Source organism: Anser cygnoides, chromosome 13 (genome assembly GCF_040182565.1).
Source record: "Anser cygnoides isolate HZ-2024a breed goose chromosome 13, Taihu_goose_T2T_genome, whole genome shotgun sequence".
NCBI classification, from domain to species: Eukaryota; Metazoa; Chordata; class Aves; order Anseriformes; family Anatidae; genus Anser; species Anser cygnoides.
The window spans coordinates 4,896,206-4,912,295 of NC_089885.1; the positions used below are offsets into that span (position 1 = coordinate 4,896,206).

At 48.5% G+C, this 16,090-nt stretch overlaps 1 protein-coding gene across 5 annotated transcripts in view; it reads left to right on the forward strand.

The window, feature by feature from the left end:
• Positions 1-16,090, forward strand: part of NEXMIF (neurite extension and migration factor) — a 140,269-nt gene that overhangs the window by 91,260 nt on the left and 32,919 nt on the right. For all 5 annotated transcript variants that reach the window (XM_067005197.1, XM_067005196.1, XM_067005199.1 and 2 more), the window contains one exon: positions 2,352-2,486. The gene's annotated coding sequence lies outside the window, so the exon portion shown is untranslated. The remainder of the gene's footprint in view (positions 1-2,351; positions 2,487-16,090) is intronic.

The window sequence follows — 16,090 nt, forward strand, 5'->3', positions numbered from 1 at the left end:
ACGCGCGTTTTTATTGAGTTACACCCAAAATCTAAATTTGGAACTGCAGTGAGTGAAAATCAGGCTCTCACCGTTCACATCAGGACATTTGGGTGTACGGATGAGGCTACTGCTAGAGAAGGACCTGGTTTGGGGTTCCCAGTGCTTTTTGGTGAGTGCCCCGCAGCCCATGGACTTTCCGTCCCGCTTTCCATCCCTCTACTGTGGGTTTGTGGCCTTTCTGTAAATACATCTCAACTTCCACTCCAGGTAGGACCCGAGCAGCCTTGAGACCTGCATTTAAATGTCTTTTTTCTCCTCTCCTAGCCGGGAGGGGCACCGAGCACCTGGGTGCCACCGCTCTGTGCCGGGGCCATTATCACAGCCTCAGCACCCGGGGCTTTCGGGCTCCCCCATCTCTCCTGGTCTTTAATCTGTTTGTGCTATTGACTCCTTTTTCTTTTTTTTAGCTGTTTCATTAATAGTGACAGATGCTTTTAATTAAAAAGAAAAGGCAAAACAAAATCCCGAATAAAACAGAAAGAGAATATTCTAATTTGGCGTGACATTATGAGGCAGAATGGCTCCTGGCATGCAAGGTACAGAAAAGGTCATCTTCCACGGCTGCAGCCTTTTGCAATGGTGGAATTAAGTTCAAACTCGGGCTGGTTTTGAAGTCTTAAGTCTCTCTGGGGATTCCTTTCATAACATCTTCGAACTGGATAACACTACAGTAAATGAAATACACTGCACTGGATTAAAGGGTTATTTCCCCTGTGTGTCAGGCTGACACAGAATACCAAACCTCAGGTTGCCTCCGAGTTGTCTCTATCTGCTGATACCCTCTCTTCTTTACATAGCAGCTCTCGGAGTTCTTGCATGGAAGTTTGTGATTATTTATTCGGCTTTGTTGCGTTGTGAGTGCGGCACAATTTTATGCAGCGAGGAACCAAAACAAAGCGACTAAATGGGAAGAAACCTAATGGGCATAAAAATGTGAAAGAAGCGATGCAGGAAAGAGCAGAGCTGCCTCTTCAGTTCTGTTAGGCTGCCCTATAATTTATACCAAAACACAAAATACGGATCTCTCTGCATTGCCACTCAGATACATGTTCAGCAGCACAGAGCCTGCAATAACAGCCGGCTGTGATCTACGGCACCGTGCTCTCATCTGACTGCACCAACGGTTAAAATTTGTTAAGGATCATTTGCAGCGTGTTTTGCCCTAGAACAAACGTTTGCCGTGACTTGGAGCATCCTCCCTCCTGACGGATTTTTTAAAGTATTTAAAGACAGGTTTTGTAGGGCTAAATAAATGTTAATGGCAGCAGCGTGGCACGGGGTTTGGCGGCGGAGGCACTGGCTCGGGAGACCTGGCTTTTGTTTCTGCCCTGCTCCTTGGTGTCTCGAGCAGTTTTATTCACTTGTGCATTACCTTCCCCGTTCTGCTGAGCAGAAAGGAGAAGCTTCCAGGCTTTGTTAAAACACTTAGGATTTATCAGAGGCCGCTGGGCAAGCGTTAAACACCGTGCTGCGTGCGCAAGGCGTTGGTGCTGCGGCGTTGGTACTTCTGCAGTGGCAGCGTGTGTTGCTGCCTGCTACTTGCCGTGACCTTTGTGCTTTTCAAACCAAATCAGGGTAGTCCTTGACTCATTTTTTACCCCCTAGCACACATAGCATCTTCTAAATCATTTGGGAAATACTCCTCCTTGGGTGCTTGCAGCGTTGAGGCTGGGGCTCCCCGTGCTGGCTGTGCCCAGCAGGTTGGAGAGCTGTCGGGAGAAAAATAACAACGCAGAAGCTGGTTCCTGTCCTCTGCGTTCCTTTGTCAGTTCCTTAAAAAAACAATCATATTTTGCAGACCTCAGAGGGCGGCGTTAAATGGGCAGTGAGGCTGGGGGCAGCCCTGATGAGTGGGCAGCCTCCGGGAGCGCAGTCTCGGTGGGGGCAAGGTGGAAGGGGGAGTGGGACAAAAATCCCACGCTGGCACGGGTGGCAGCCCCTTCCCCAGTGGCTCCACGCAGTGTTTGCAGGGCTGCACGTGTCGGAGGGATAGCAGCAAGTCACTGTCAAAACAGGTGGGGGATTAACCTGGTTTGTAGGGCTTGGGCTCACAGGCAGCCCCCGTGCTGCGCTGTGAGTGCTGGTGCTCTTGCTGGGTTGTTTTTCTTCTGTTTTAGAAATTGCTCTCTTTTTAACCCCCTATCATTTCCCTGACTGCTGCCTTCTTCTTGACAGTTGTGATGTTTGTATGTGTGCATAAAAACAGTAGGAAGCGTTTATGTAGGTGTCACTAATTTAATTTAATTTAACCTGATATGTATGTATAGAGAGGCCTGTTCTGCACTAAAGTGCTTCTCTTTATTTTACAGTCTCCATCGTCATCAAATACAACTCCTTTCATTCTCCTCTTCCATTCACCTACCCAAAGACCAAATCTGGAAATAGTAACCAAAAGAGAAGCCCAGATCATACACAAAGCAGAGAAAGATTGAAGTAATTTAAGGGTAAGTAATTTTTCACCCTTATTCTAACTTGAAGCTTTGTGTTCAGGGTAAAGCAGTAACAGTAAGTGCGAGGCTGCATAAAAAAGCTGTTAAGCATGTACAGAGCTACTCTGTGTGCAAAGAGAAAAAAAGAAGACTGAAAAACTGAACTGGTGATGAAAGCAAGGTATAGCAGCACCTTTTGTAGGTGAGAAGGTGGCCAGCAGAGCAGTGAGCTGGGAGTTTTGAGCATTTGGGGCGTTTTTTCCTGTCCTGTTTCGGTCTGTGCTGGTGCCAGGTGGAAGCACGGCGCGGGGTCATGGGCTTTGCATGTCGTCGGCTGGTCTGGCTGCTCCCTGGATACGGACAAGCCGGGAGGTTGGGGTCTTGGGGTCTCCCCTTGCTGCAGCACGGTTCAGTCATTGCCTCGTCTTGTTGCCACTGCAGGCAATAGGAGGCTGTGGGAGCGCTGCGGATGCTCCGTGTGCATGGCGCAGGACGTCTGGGTTAGCTGTGGCTTCCTGGAGTCCTCGTGGGTGCCAGGGCTCCAATAGTTTTTCCTGGAGCAACCCAAAGGTCCCGTGCCAGGGCTCCACAGGGCTGGAGCAGGACCAACCTGTGTGGCTGAATGAGGAGGGGCTCGTGGCGGAAACGGGTCTGAAGTGACTTAAGGCTTTTCTTTCACTGCCAGGGCGATGAATACGAGATACAAAATGAGTTTCTGTGAAATTCAGAACCCTGGCTGAAGCATTAGTAAGCTCCAAATGTTAAGGAACGTGTTTTCCCACCCTAGTTCCAGATCTGTGCCTGCATATATTGCATTTCCACACATGTTCTTTCAGAGATGGACAGGATATGCATTTGCTTACATCTGAAAACTTAGCTTTAAACATCTGGGCTTTCTGTTTTGTTGCTGTTTTTTTTTTTTTCTGCACTGTTTGTTCATGCAAAATTCATATCTGGGAAGGGCATCTCAAATCCCTGCTTCTGAGTCAAAAAGGGAAAGTATGGAAGTGAAAAGAGAGATTGTATCATTTAAGAAATATGATTCATGAATTAATCCTCGTCTGCTACACCATCTGTGGCATGTGTTTCAATACAAAAATCCTGGTTTTGTATCTCTTTAAAAAGCTTCCTTCTTGCTGGCCACGCAGCGTTCAGATGCTTTCAGAAGCAGGGCAGGGGTTTGGCAGCCTCCCGGGCTGGTGCCAATGGGGGCGGGATCCAGATCGCTCCACGCAGGAGTGGAAAATAAGGGGTTCTTAAAAGCGGATCAAGGGGGCTTTTTGTGCTTGCCAACAGAATGAGGGCCTCCCCGTACTAATTCAGTTCCTTGAATTGTTCTCCAGCTTTTCACAGGGAACCACTTTTCCTTGTTAAACACATTTTTCAGGTGTCTATTCCTTTAGCTTTTGTAGCACGCCCCATTTCCTTCTGGAGTTAGACCTGGAACGTCTGCGTGCCTCTTCTCCCCCATCCACCAGCAGGGTCCCAGGTCGGGACAGCATCTCAGCACGTGCAGCGATCCCTTCCCAGATCCAGACACGTCCCTGGACAAGGGCATCTTGCTGCCTCACCAATTTGCTCCTCTTCTTCACGGGGAAAGCCCATAACAGCTTGAGCATTCTTCTCCGTGCTCTCAAGGAAGATCTCTGACAACTGCAGCAAAAGCAGAGATGCTGGGGAGGTCTCAAGCAAGGTGGATGTCCCTCACCCTTGCCACGGCTCGTGGTGGCCCCAGCCCCTGCCGTGGGGTGGCATGCACGTGGCCGTACCAACTACGCGGTAACTACAGCTCTGGGGAGCTCCCGGACACTGGTAACGCTGATAGATGGAGGCTATCCAGGAGCTCAGTGCCGATGGTGAAATATTTCGGGTTTATTGCCTTTCCATTCATTTTGTTTTCACGCCTTTCTGCCTCCCTGACTCATTGCCGCGCGGCCTCTGCTCGCAATCTCTGTTTGCTGCGGTAACACCCCCTGGACAAGGCAGGAGGCACTGCTGCTTGCAGCTGCTTTTTGAGCTGCTTTTTTAATTGAGCATCTAAAGCCAGGATGGTGACAGAGAGGAAAACATTAGCGATGCCTTCTGCCATAGTAGGAAACGTGAATAAAGTACTCAGACGAAGGCAGGGCAGAAGAAAGGCGCGTGGTGCCAGGCTCAGGATGCTGCAGAAAAGTCCTGGTGTCCAACCACAGGCTCTGTGGGCAGAAGTCTCCCAGCTGATGGTAGCCACTGTCATAGGGTTCCCGATGGGAGATGGTCATCCTCATAACTGGGTGCCAGGCCATTTCAGGCTCTTGCTTAGTCCCAAATCTGCCCGCTGGACGTGCGGGTGCTTTGCTGGTGGGAAAAGCTGAGTGAGCGCCGAGAGCACTGCAAGGCTGCTGTGAATAGTGGTGTGTAAAGGGAAAACTGTGTCAGCAGTGGTTAGGCAAATGTTTAACCCAAAGTGGAATTAGAGTCTGAATTACTCCTGAATGGAAAATTCCTGCAGGAACGCAGACCTGAATCAGCACAGCTTTCTGTGTCTCAAGCCCACACACACACACGCATCTTTGCTTTCACTAGGAGCTCTGGCTAGCTTATTTTATGCCTCTGCAATATATTGCAGCTGTCCTCAAGCATACTCTGGATCTGCTTCAATCATTTTTGACCTGAGTTTCTAAGTTTATATGCCATTAAATGTGCTGAAGTTTGGGAAGTACAGGTTGCTCGGGGTGTACCTGCAGCTTGGGGCACAGGGTGCTCATCTCACCGGCATCATGCCGCAGGGTTCTCCATGAAACGAGGTTACAGATTTTTTCCCTTGAGGTCCTGTGCTTACTTACACTGCTAGCATCAGCATCCTGAAAAAAAAAAAAAGAAAGAAAGAAAAACAAAACACAAAAGCTCCACTGGTTTAAAAAAAACAACAGCAAACAGTAAAGCAAATTGTCGCAGAAGTGGAAAAAGAGAAGTGGTCCAGACATAAATAAATAGGCAATAAATAGTTTGCATTTGACTTCTTCTTGTTTGCTGAAGGACTGGCATTGTTTGGGAGAGGTTATCCCATGTTGTATTTCCCTAGCAGACACCGGAATTTTGTGCAGGTCCTTTTCTCCTCCGGGAGAGGACAGCCCCAGCCCTGTGGGACCACATCCCCGCTTCAGGTGCCTCTGTCCGGTCCTCGTTAGCAGGTAGGGCAGTAAGAAGAGTCATTCTAAACACCACAGGGTGCCCGAAAAGCCGAGGAAGGGGAGGTGGGTGATGTGTTCGGCACCCCGATGGGGCCCAGGAGGAGCTTACGGGCAATCTACCTATGTGCTGGTTTGGCAGCTTGAGTGGCTTTGGGCTGCAGGAAGAAGCCCCAATGCACTGATGAAATGGCAGCCAGGCTGATTTCCATAGGGCCACTCTTCCAGAAGTGCTCGCGCACACCTTGTTAAGGGCCTTTGCAAGAGTTGGAGCACGTTGGTTTCCCTGTTTTGGCTGGCTGGCAAAATCTTCTTGGACTGGTGCATTCGGTAGGCACTGTGGTGAAAGGTTTTCACCAGCTGAAAGCAAAGCAGGATCCCAGAGGAGCCACGACCCGCATTCCCCATGGGCCAGGACGGATCCGGCCGCGGCTGTCCCAGGGCTGGCAGGCAGGTGAGCGCAGGCTCAGGTCTGCAGTCTTTGGTCCCAGCTCCTCTCCGCTGCAAGCTTTTAATTCCCTAAACCTCAGAACCGCCCTGAGCAAATAAGGGGCTCGGGGGAGAGTCCTCAGGTGCGGGGCGCCCGCTGTTCCCATGACCGGGAGTGGAACTCAGGGTGCTCAGCACCTTTGCAAATGAGGCCACGCTGCCTAGTGCATGGAAAACGAAATCATTAAGTAGCTGTTGCATTAAGACTCTGCTTTTATTCATGGAGTGTAATGTGATTCATTTGCCCTTTTGCTCTCATGTTGAGAAGGCAGTCATCTAGTATGCATCACTGGCTGCTGGCTGCAGGGAGAGGGTTTTTTTAATTTATTTTTTTTTTTTTACTTTTTTTGTGAAAGAGCAGACATTTTCATCAAGTGCAGCTCAGCCACGGAGTTGTGCCTTGTCCCTTCTGGCGAGCAGCCCTGTTTGTGGAAGCGTTGAGCTCAGGCCACCTCCCCGTCTCCAAGCCTCAAGGCCAAAATCGATGCAGGAGGGCTACAAGAGCACCCGGCAGCACCCTTGAGTGACGGCGCAAGGACCTGCTGGGGCACACGGCCAAGCCCTCAGTGTCCCCAGGATGCCACCAGCCATGGGCAGGGCACAAAAAAAAAAGGGCACTTTTTCTGATTCCCTGAAAATGGGTGGAGGAGGTCATGGGTTGCTGCTGCTGCTGTCACAGTTTGTGTTAGGTGGGAAGTTAAACACAGCCCAGGGACATGGTTCCTTCCTGGAGTTACAACAAGAACCATGCCAAGTGAGGGAAGAGGGCAGAATCCAGAAGAACAGAAAAATAAAATTTTTTAAATGTTAGCGCAGGGAGCATTAACTAAGCCACTAATTCCAAAAGAGTGATAATGAGTAAGGCGCTTTGAGTCACTGCTGCTTGTTGCGGACGGGATCGGAGCAGTTCAGCTCCGTGTGCTGGAGCTCAGCCTGCAGAATAAGAAGTGAGAAATCCCTTTTTAGCCCCAACAATGGTGGCCCGCGCTTTCTAAGCACAGGGCTCTGAACCATGTCTCGGCGCTGCTGTTGAATTCCCTGTGGTCCTGATGCTCGGCACGGTGACCACCTCAAAGTCCTCAAGCGACCCTGGATTTTTAATGCTTCCAGGATCGGGGGATGTATAAAAATCAATAAGGCCTGTTTCAGAAGCAGAAGACAGGAGGAGAGTCACTGCAATATGTTCCTTTGTTTTTTTGCCTTGTCCTTTTGTTCTTCCCCCACCAAAGACAGGACATCTGGAGGCCAAAGAGGTGCGAGGTTTGAGCGGCTGAGCAAGCGCAGCGACCCTGGGGTGCGGACCAGGGGAAAGGCTGTTCTGCAGCAGGGCACGAACTGGGCGCTTCCTTTGGTGATTTTCCTACGCTTTGTCGACAGGGAGGCATGAGAAGAATGGGTCAGTTGTGGCTAAAGATAAGGAGAAATGGTTTTGGAAAGAGCTTGGGGCTGAGAGCTGTTGGAAGGGGATTTTTTTGCTGATTGGGGTGGACAAGAGGGGAGGCTGCGTAGAGCTGGGGAGGTGGTAACGCCGACCTTCTCTGCTCTTTGTTTTCGACCGAGAAATGCTCAAATCACCGATGATATTGCTGAGTGGTTTCCTGCTGCTTTGTGGCTTGATTTGAATCTGCAGTTGTTCCTAGCCCGGTTCCTGACTCCACATTGCAGTAGCTCACAAAAGCAAGCAAATCCTCGCCCGTGGAACTGTGATTGATTCATAAGCGTGGCCCGATCGGAAGACTGCTTCGCAAACACCTTCACCTCGCATCGTGCTTTAGATCCTAAATGGAGTTTGAATAGATTAATGCCTTTCGGAGTGTTCTAGAAAGGTCAAAAACAGCAAAGAGGATCTAATAGCAGTGTAGCAACCAGCTGGTTGCACTGGGTTTCATTTTACTGCCATAGTAACACTATGAGCCACAGTGTTAATGCCGTGCCCACTGAATGCCATTTCCCCCCTCTTTTTGTCCAAAGACCAGCCCATAAGAAGATATTTTCTTCCTCGAGAATTTCTACCAGGCAGTAATAGTCTTTTTGGAGGGGACAGTCCTCATACCCAGAGATGTAAGGTGGGTAATTTACAAGGCAATGTGCAAATGCCAAATTGTTAGGCAGAACTGCTGCTGATTTAGAAGGCAGTTAATGCTATAAATGTGCCAAGTGCCAGTAGAGTGTTTCTACAGATGGAATAACTGGAAATATTGGAGAGGTTCCAAAGGTTTAATCAAATTCAACCATTTTTTTTTTATTTTTTTTTAACTGCAGAATTCTCTAAGGGGCGCGAGTTGAAATAGTAGATTATTCCATTGCTTTTAGTACCAGGGGGGAGATTTTCGCAGACGAATATAAAGCACTTACTTTCAAGCAAACACACAAGCAGGTACCCAAATCAGGGCGACAGCAGCAACACTGTGATAACCTGTGTCGGTCGAGCTACGGGGAGCATCGTCCTTAAGTACCGTGTCAAGAGGGACCTTGGAAGCAGACCGATGGGTTTACAGCTCCTGCAGCACGACAGGAGCGAGGGGAAGGGAGCGTGGAAGTGGCAGTCAGCTGCATCCCTGCTCCTGTGCTGGGGCTTTGCTGTACCTGGGCAGGTTTCGGTGGGATTCTGGGCACGAGCATCCTTTTCGTGGCTCAGTGTGCAGTGCTGGGGCATGCATATGTTTCTGCACAGATGCACACCTTCCTCTAGTCTTGTTGACAGCCTTTCCAAGGCTTCTTATTTAGCCAGACCATATGTGCTTGGGCATGGAGCTGGTGTGATGTGGAAAGAGCATCACATTATCCTTGGGCTGCAAACACCAGCAGGAGCGATTCAGAGCAAATTTTATTTGCAAAAAAGATGTTGAGCTCCTGAGCTTGCATCGCATCACAGGGCATTCGTGACGGTCAAAGGCGATTTTTTAGCTCAGTTGTTAAAACCAGAATCCAGGTTCCCAGGTATCATAAAATTAGCTCTCCTCGTCCGTTCCTTAAGCACTACAGCAAAGTGTGGATCCCCACCAGGGAGAGGAGGCATCGTGGCACATCCCCAGGGCAGGCTTTGCTGCCAAAGAGGTGATATGGACCGAGCTGTGGCAGGGGCTGGACATTATGGCGTGGGGTTTCCCTTGCCGTTTGTAGGGAAAATGAAGAGCCCTGCTCCCAGCTGGCAACGGGATTTTGGTTAGAGGTGGCAGGGCCGTGAACCTGAGGGGTCCAGCCTGTAGGAAGTCCTGTAGCAGGAGTGATGCTGTGACAGCACTGAAGCTTTTATCTCTCTGGTATTTTTTCATGTGCTGTTTCTTCAGTGACATTTTTTTTTTTTGCAGTCGGCTTGTTTGGATCCATTAATTGTCATTTGTTTAGTTTTGTAAGGGAAGAAGAATTTCCTGCTTTTCCTGGAGTGCTCGGTATTGATCCTCCCTGCTCTCTGCCACTCCGGAGCTGGGGACCATCTCCCTCCCAGGCACTGCCATCCTCTCTGCCTACTTTCTGCGCAGACCCCCGCGTCGCTCTGTGCAGCATTTCTCACTGAATAAATTGCTACAAAGCTATTAGCCTCAATGCCACAGTCTGCTGCTCCTGCTTTCCTGCACCCACCTCCACCCTGCAATTGATCCAGCCTGCTGTCTGTTTTCTACAGTCAAGAATGCCTGGTGCCACTGCACATAAATTGCTTTAAAATTGAATTGTTTAAAAACGTTTTATAAACATTCCCTCCCCTTTGTGGTAACGTCTGTAGTGCCAGCCAGAGCTGGGAGCTTTTGCTGATTTTTACCAGGCAGGATGGCAAAGATTCTCAATTTCTTCTTTTTTTTTTTTTTTTTCTTTTTTTTAACTAAAGTCAATACAGAAATTAAAAACTACGTGGTTATGGGAAGCAGGTGTCTGATGGATGCTGTTATATATGGATATCTCTCGCCCCAGGGCTGCCCAGCCTCAGCAGCACACTGGAGCGAGTTACACAGGGACTTTCTTCGTATGCATCCTCTGCGTGGATGTGAAAAAAGCCTTTGCAAGTGCTGTGCTTCGGAAAGAAGATACGGAAAAAGCAAGTAATTTTGCAGGTAGTTCTAAGTATCACCCTGAGAAACATTTGATTGTACAAAAGGTGGCATAGCGCTTCCAACGGTTGTTGATGTTCCTTTGTTTCCCATCCTTCCCCCCACCCCCCAAACTCCTCTTCACTCCAAATACCAACACAAGAGCCCTTCTGAAGCGACATTTATCTTGAGTGCTGCTATATCAGGATTCATCGATCTTGTCAGAATATCATCCGCGCCTAATTGAAGCTCCAAGGGTTGAAGAGTAACACACGTGCTCTCCTCCTCTGCGCCTGGTCTCTGCTTATTGCCGAGGGGCTGACTCTGGGTGAGACTTGCTGGGATCGTGCTTCGCAGGTTGTCCCATCTCGGAGCCTCCCCTCCGTGGTGTGGCCCCATCTCTGTCTGCTGGAGGTGCCAGGACCCAGCTAAGCAAACAGAGAGGGTTTGTCCTCCGTCCCCTGACACCCTCTTAGCCAGCTGGCAAAGGGAATTTGATCTTTTAGGGCTTTTATTTTTTAATGTGGCTCTTTTTGCAGTGCACTGCAGTGGTATTACTGCGGTGCTCACTGCAGTGCCCAGATCCCTCCTGGCTGCCCGATGTTCCTGCAGTCCCAGCCTCTGCACCCATTCATTTTCCATCGCCCAGTGATGCGTGTCCTGGTGAATACCCTGGCTGTGTCTTTCCGACATTTGCACACCTATTCCTATGTTATACTGAAAGTGGTTTAAGCAGAATCCTGTAGGAATGTCTTCCAAACCTACAGATCCTCCTTAAGCTCTTCCCCAGTTTTGTCTACAAGAGGTAGACATGCTCAACATTACAGCGTAAGGCTGTGACCTCACCCTTGTAGCCTTGCTGCCCAGTCCAACCTGCAATGATGCTGCATCAAACTGAATTTAGATTACATCATCATGACATCTGTACGTGTTCTTAGTTTGGGAACACTTTGGGGCATTTGACAAATAATAGAAATACGAAGTTAGCGTGGTTGATGGGTCTTACATTGACAACCCTGAAGCTCACCCAAAGAGGTTAACTCAATTGGTACAGATTTATTTGCAAATCTTTGTTCAGACAGGACCACCTTTAAGTGCAGACAGCAGTTTGTCTCTGTTCAGGTGCTGTCATTTCTGTTGTACCATCGAGCAGGAGGCTATCGTGCTGCTGATGTTTATGGCAGGCTCGGAAACACTCAGCAATAAACCATCTGTCAGGAAATTCTTGGTTCGCTTCTGCTCTGGGTCCAGATCGGAGCTAGAGGTGAGGCGCTCCTGTTAGCATGTTGTGGTGCCAGACCTACTTCTTATCCTTAATTTTTTCTTTGCATCTGATTTTTAAATGCTATTAGCCTAGGATTTCTCTTTCCTCTCCTTTCCCAAGGACAAGAGAAGTGCATTTGTGCAGACAGCAGGACTCCCACCATCACCCAAAGTAAGGTTACAAACCACAGTCACCTCAGCTGGCGGCAGTGCCCTGAAGAGCAGGGTTTTGAGGCTCTTCCTCCGGTTTTCCTCTTAAAACCTGTTCGCTTTGCGCTGAGTGCTTAAATGGTCTTTGGTCCAGAAACGAGGACTTTCCACATGACTGGAGGATGTTGGCCTGGAAGGAAGAGCACTTGTGTTTGTTTCAATGCACATTTCCTTCTGCTAAGTGCAACAGCTCCAGGATCCCCTGGTCTTTCGGTGCTTAGGGCCTTCTTCTGAAAGAGGGCAAGGGGGGTCCAAGCCCCTTGGTTCATGTAAAGGAGTCTGTGACCGTCACCTCTGTCCCCCAGAAGTGCCACTGCAGGCCTGGTCCTCCACATGTCTAATGAGGGCCTGCGAGTGACGTGACTTCTTCAGACTGAACAGAATTCTCTATTTCCAAAACAGAAAATAGGCAAGGGAATAAAAATCTCTTTCGGTCTGTACAGATTCTGTGTTTTCTTCAGTCCAACGTAGTTATTCGTCACCCTGCCTTACAATACAGGCCTCTGGGGCCAAGTCACCCAGGTGGGACCCGCTTCTGCTCCTCGTTCCTCTCCGTCCCCTTGCACCCCACCTGGCACTCCTCCTGTGGCTCCTGGCCAGACAGCGGTTTTAGGAAGTTGGGAAGTTGGGCCACCCTTGGCCTAATTAGTTTGTTAAGCACAGGAGAGCTCAGATCACAGTTCAGACGGCTGTAATTTGAGGAAGCGTGAGACAGTGTGAGAGGATTAAGTAGTAAAATTGTGTCTATTACTTTGGCCAAAAAATATATTCAATTTGACTCAAATATTTAGTTTTTGGAACTTAAGGGTTAGATATTAATATGGGCTTGGCAGAGAGTTCATCACTTGTAAGACTGAGCTAAGAGTTCTTCACGTGCTGAGATCAATGCTTGAAGTCAAGCATGTCTTTCTGGAAATTATCCTCAGAACAAATAATTGGCCTCAATGAGGAGGTGACTGGGCAAAATTTAATTGCCTATTATTGTAGGAGGTCCTCTTAAGTGAGCTGGTGGTCCCTTCTGCTCTTAAATCCCGTGAATGTCTATAAAATGCTGGTTTTTAGTGGTGTTGTGTCAGGGCTGGCTGAGGAAAAACAGTATTGACCTGCTCAACATGGGTAAATGGATAGGCTTGCCTTTTTTTTTTTTTTCTTTTTGCTATTGCTCACCTGCATCTATTTTGATAAGGAAAACTAATACGTACTGGAGCCTTTTAAAGGATTTTTAGTAAATGAGAACAACCGTAAGAAATTTAAAGGGAATTTGGTCAAAATAGTAGTGAGGGTTTTAGTCAAAATTGGAGAATTCAGGGACTTCTGGAAGTGTTTTTAGTCAGCTTAAACCTGTTGAGCTTGGTAAGCATAAATGATGGCTCGTGGCTGATTTCTGCCCTCGCTAAAGCCCCAGGCACGGGCTGGGGCAGGGCTGTCCTGCCGGGACTCCTGACTCTTCCTGGGGAAGAGGTAGGGCTGAAGAGTTTGTCCAAAATATGTAGCTTTGAGAGCTTTCTAGTCAAATGAGCCTTAAACGTGGTGATTGGCACCCATCCCATGGCACTCAGCTCACAGCGCGTTGGGGTAAGGCTTGTCCCCCTGCCACGTGTGGCTGGGTGTCGAGCTGTTGGATGCACATTCAACCTGCCAGGGCTTTGGGTTAGCAGGTCAGCACTGGAAACACATCCCTATGTGCAGGCTGGCCTCGGGGAGAGCTGGATGGAGCGCTCACTGCCCTAAATGATCGTATGGCACCAAGCTACGTGCCACTGTGCCACACAGGTGTGACTGCGCTTTCTGGCTGGATAAAGTGGTTCTTTTACAGACATATTTAGGGCTTGTGAAGCGTTTGCTTCTGTGCATGCTGTACAGAGGGAAGGCACCATGGCACTGCCCCCAGACTTCTTCGAAGTCCAGGTAGAGGTGCTGTCTGGTGGTGTGTTTCTATTCAGACCTGTTTCTTCTCCTCTGCCCTTCATCTCCCCATGCTGGCTGCTGGAAGCCTTTGCTTGGTTCCTGTCTCTGTCCCCAACACAGGACGCCTTCAAACCAACCAGGAGAAGACACCGTGGCTCACTGGCACCTCATTTCTTTCCTCTGTGTTTGCTCGTCTGCTTGCAGACCTGCAGTAGACAAGGGGTTAACAGCATCCTCTTGGTTCTTCCAGTTACCCCATCAGGACTGTTGAAAAATTAGCTTCTCCCCACTTACAGCACTATAATTAGGATACAGGAGTTGTGGGGAATGATTTCACAAAGTGACTTGGTGTACTCGCCCATGCACCCCAGGGAGCCAGGCAATTATGCATACATAATTCTACTCTTTGAATATTTTCTCTTTCTCTGCATAATTTCTCTCTATTCATCTTTCCAGTGTCCTTCTGAGATAAACTTAGAAGTCTCAGCTTTCGGAATTTAAAAAAAGATCCGATGACTGCGTGCTCACTATTTGCATTTAAACCAGAAGCCATTCCCTGGGATGGAGCAGAGGGGCGAGGAGTGGGGAGGGCGCAGGATCCTACAGAAGGATGCAGGAAAAGCCTGTCAAGAACATAGCACCGCCACGGCGTTGAGGAGCTCCTTGCTCCTGAGCTCCCCACTCTTTTGGTTTTTAGCCTTCGGTAGGGCAAAGCTTCTGTTTTGCTGGGGCAGGTGCTGTGTGAAGGTTTCTCTGGGGCCCACGGGGCTGCGATGTGGACGGGCAGCAGCAGAGGCTGTGATGGAGCCGGCTTTTCAGAGCACAGCGTATTTTTGTTTCAAATATCCTGTTTATGCTGCTCTCGGTAAATTTATTGCAGCGCGATAAGCAAAACACAAAGTAACTGCCAGCATATTTCCACTGTCTTCAGAGTCAGTTTATCTCTATAAACTTGCTGTTGACATGATGCAATTTCTCCCTGTTGCAGTGTAGCTGTATAGCAGCAAAGTTGTGATAAAAGACAACTTGTTGAAGGGATTCTTTGTCATACTCCTGAATCATCTACAATTCCTTTTTCCCCAGTGCCAGAAGTGTGCTGGTGCTTTGCAATTATACCTACACTTGATTCCTTTTTTTTTTTTTTCCCTTTCCCTCAGCAATTCATGTTCCCTATTGTATCCTCATTCATTCTCTCTCTCTCTTTTGGTTTCTTCTTCTCCTTTTTTTCTTTTTTACCCAGCACCTTCTCAAAGCACTGAAGCTGTAACTGCTTCGCTGTGGTCTTAGGAAAAGCTACTGTTCTACTTCCTGAAGAAAGCTCATTGTGTGGTGCCATGAAAAAAGGTTTAAACAACACAAGGGAATAAAGGCTCCATATTTCTCTGAAAGTTTTTCTTTTCTTCTCCTTTTCTAATTTTTTTTTAAGGAATAATACATAAGCTGCCAGGAAAGGGCAGAAATGTCTCCTGCCTCTCTCTAGTCGTGTCTGTGAGGCTGTGAAATTCTAAGGAAATCTGCTTTTTACATGGGGGCTTGAAAGGTAGACCACCCCATCTCCAAGCCTTTGCTGTTCTCTGCATTAGCCTCCTAAGTCTAACAATAAATCCTGAGATTGTGCCCAAACAGCACAGAATCAAAGCTTACAAGGCAGTAGCATAATTACTTGCCTTTTTTTTTTTTTTTTTTGGTACCAATTTATAGCAATCTTATATAAGACACTCAAACACGATCATAAAGGGCTTTTCACCAGAGCGGGCTGTTATTCTGCAGTCAGCAGAGTTTCTCTGGGCTCACATCAGGGCAGATGTGCGATGGTTTGGGTGGCGGCTGCAGGTTTGCTGAACCCCTCCAAGTGTTGAACGCCACGAGTAGGGATGTTTGTCCAGCAAAGGTGTTTTCCTTAGACTACAAATAAAAGATTAAAGTGTTACTGCTTTGTTTCAAGTGGTACTGCAACCAGTGATCTTTAGGGTTGTCTTAGCCAAAGCATGCTCAAGGAGCGGTACGTTGTATGTTAGATTCCTTGGTAAATACAGTGAAAAAGGTGTCAACTTCAGACACGGTGGTAGCCTGCCTTGCAAATCAGGAGAGGATGACGAGTTTGTGGCCTGAGCAGGGAGGAGAGCTCGCGGAGGGCTGCAGCTGTTCTGTAATCCCCCAGCCGTCTCTGAGAGTTGCCCACAAAACACCTTTCTGCCTGGCCCTGCACGGGAGCTGCAGGGATGTTGTTATCATCTAAACCACGGTAGTTAATCAGTGCTTAGAGATAGCATGAAGGGAGCTGCATTTCTGTCATTTCTCCTGTTTTTTGTAGCTGACTGTACAGCAGGACACTAGAAATGCCATCGTGGAGCCAAAACGCTTTGACAAAGAGTTGGTTCCTTGTGAGGAGGAACAGTTCGGTGCCCCTGGACCTGGGACGCTGCGTGCGTCCGCCTGGCCCTCACCTCAGCTGTGAGGCCTGCAGGCCCCAAGGCCTGGAGGCCTCGCCCACTCTCTCTTACTGGACTGATCCTGCTGCTTTTGGTTTTCTCTTTTCCCCTTTACATACTTT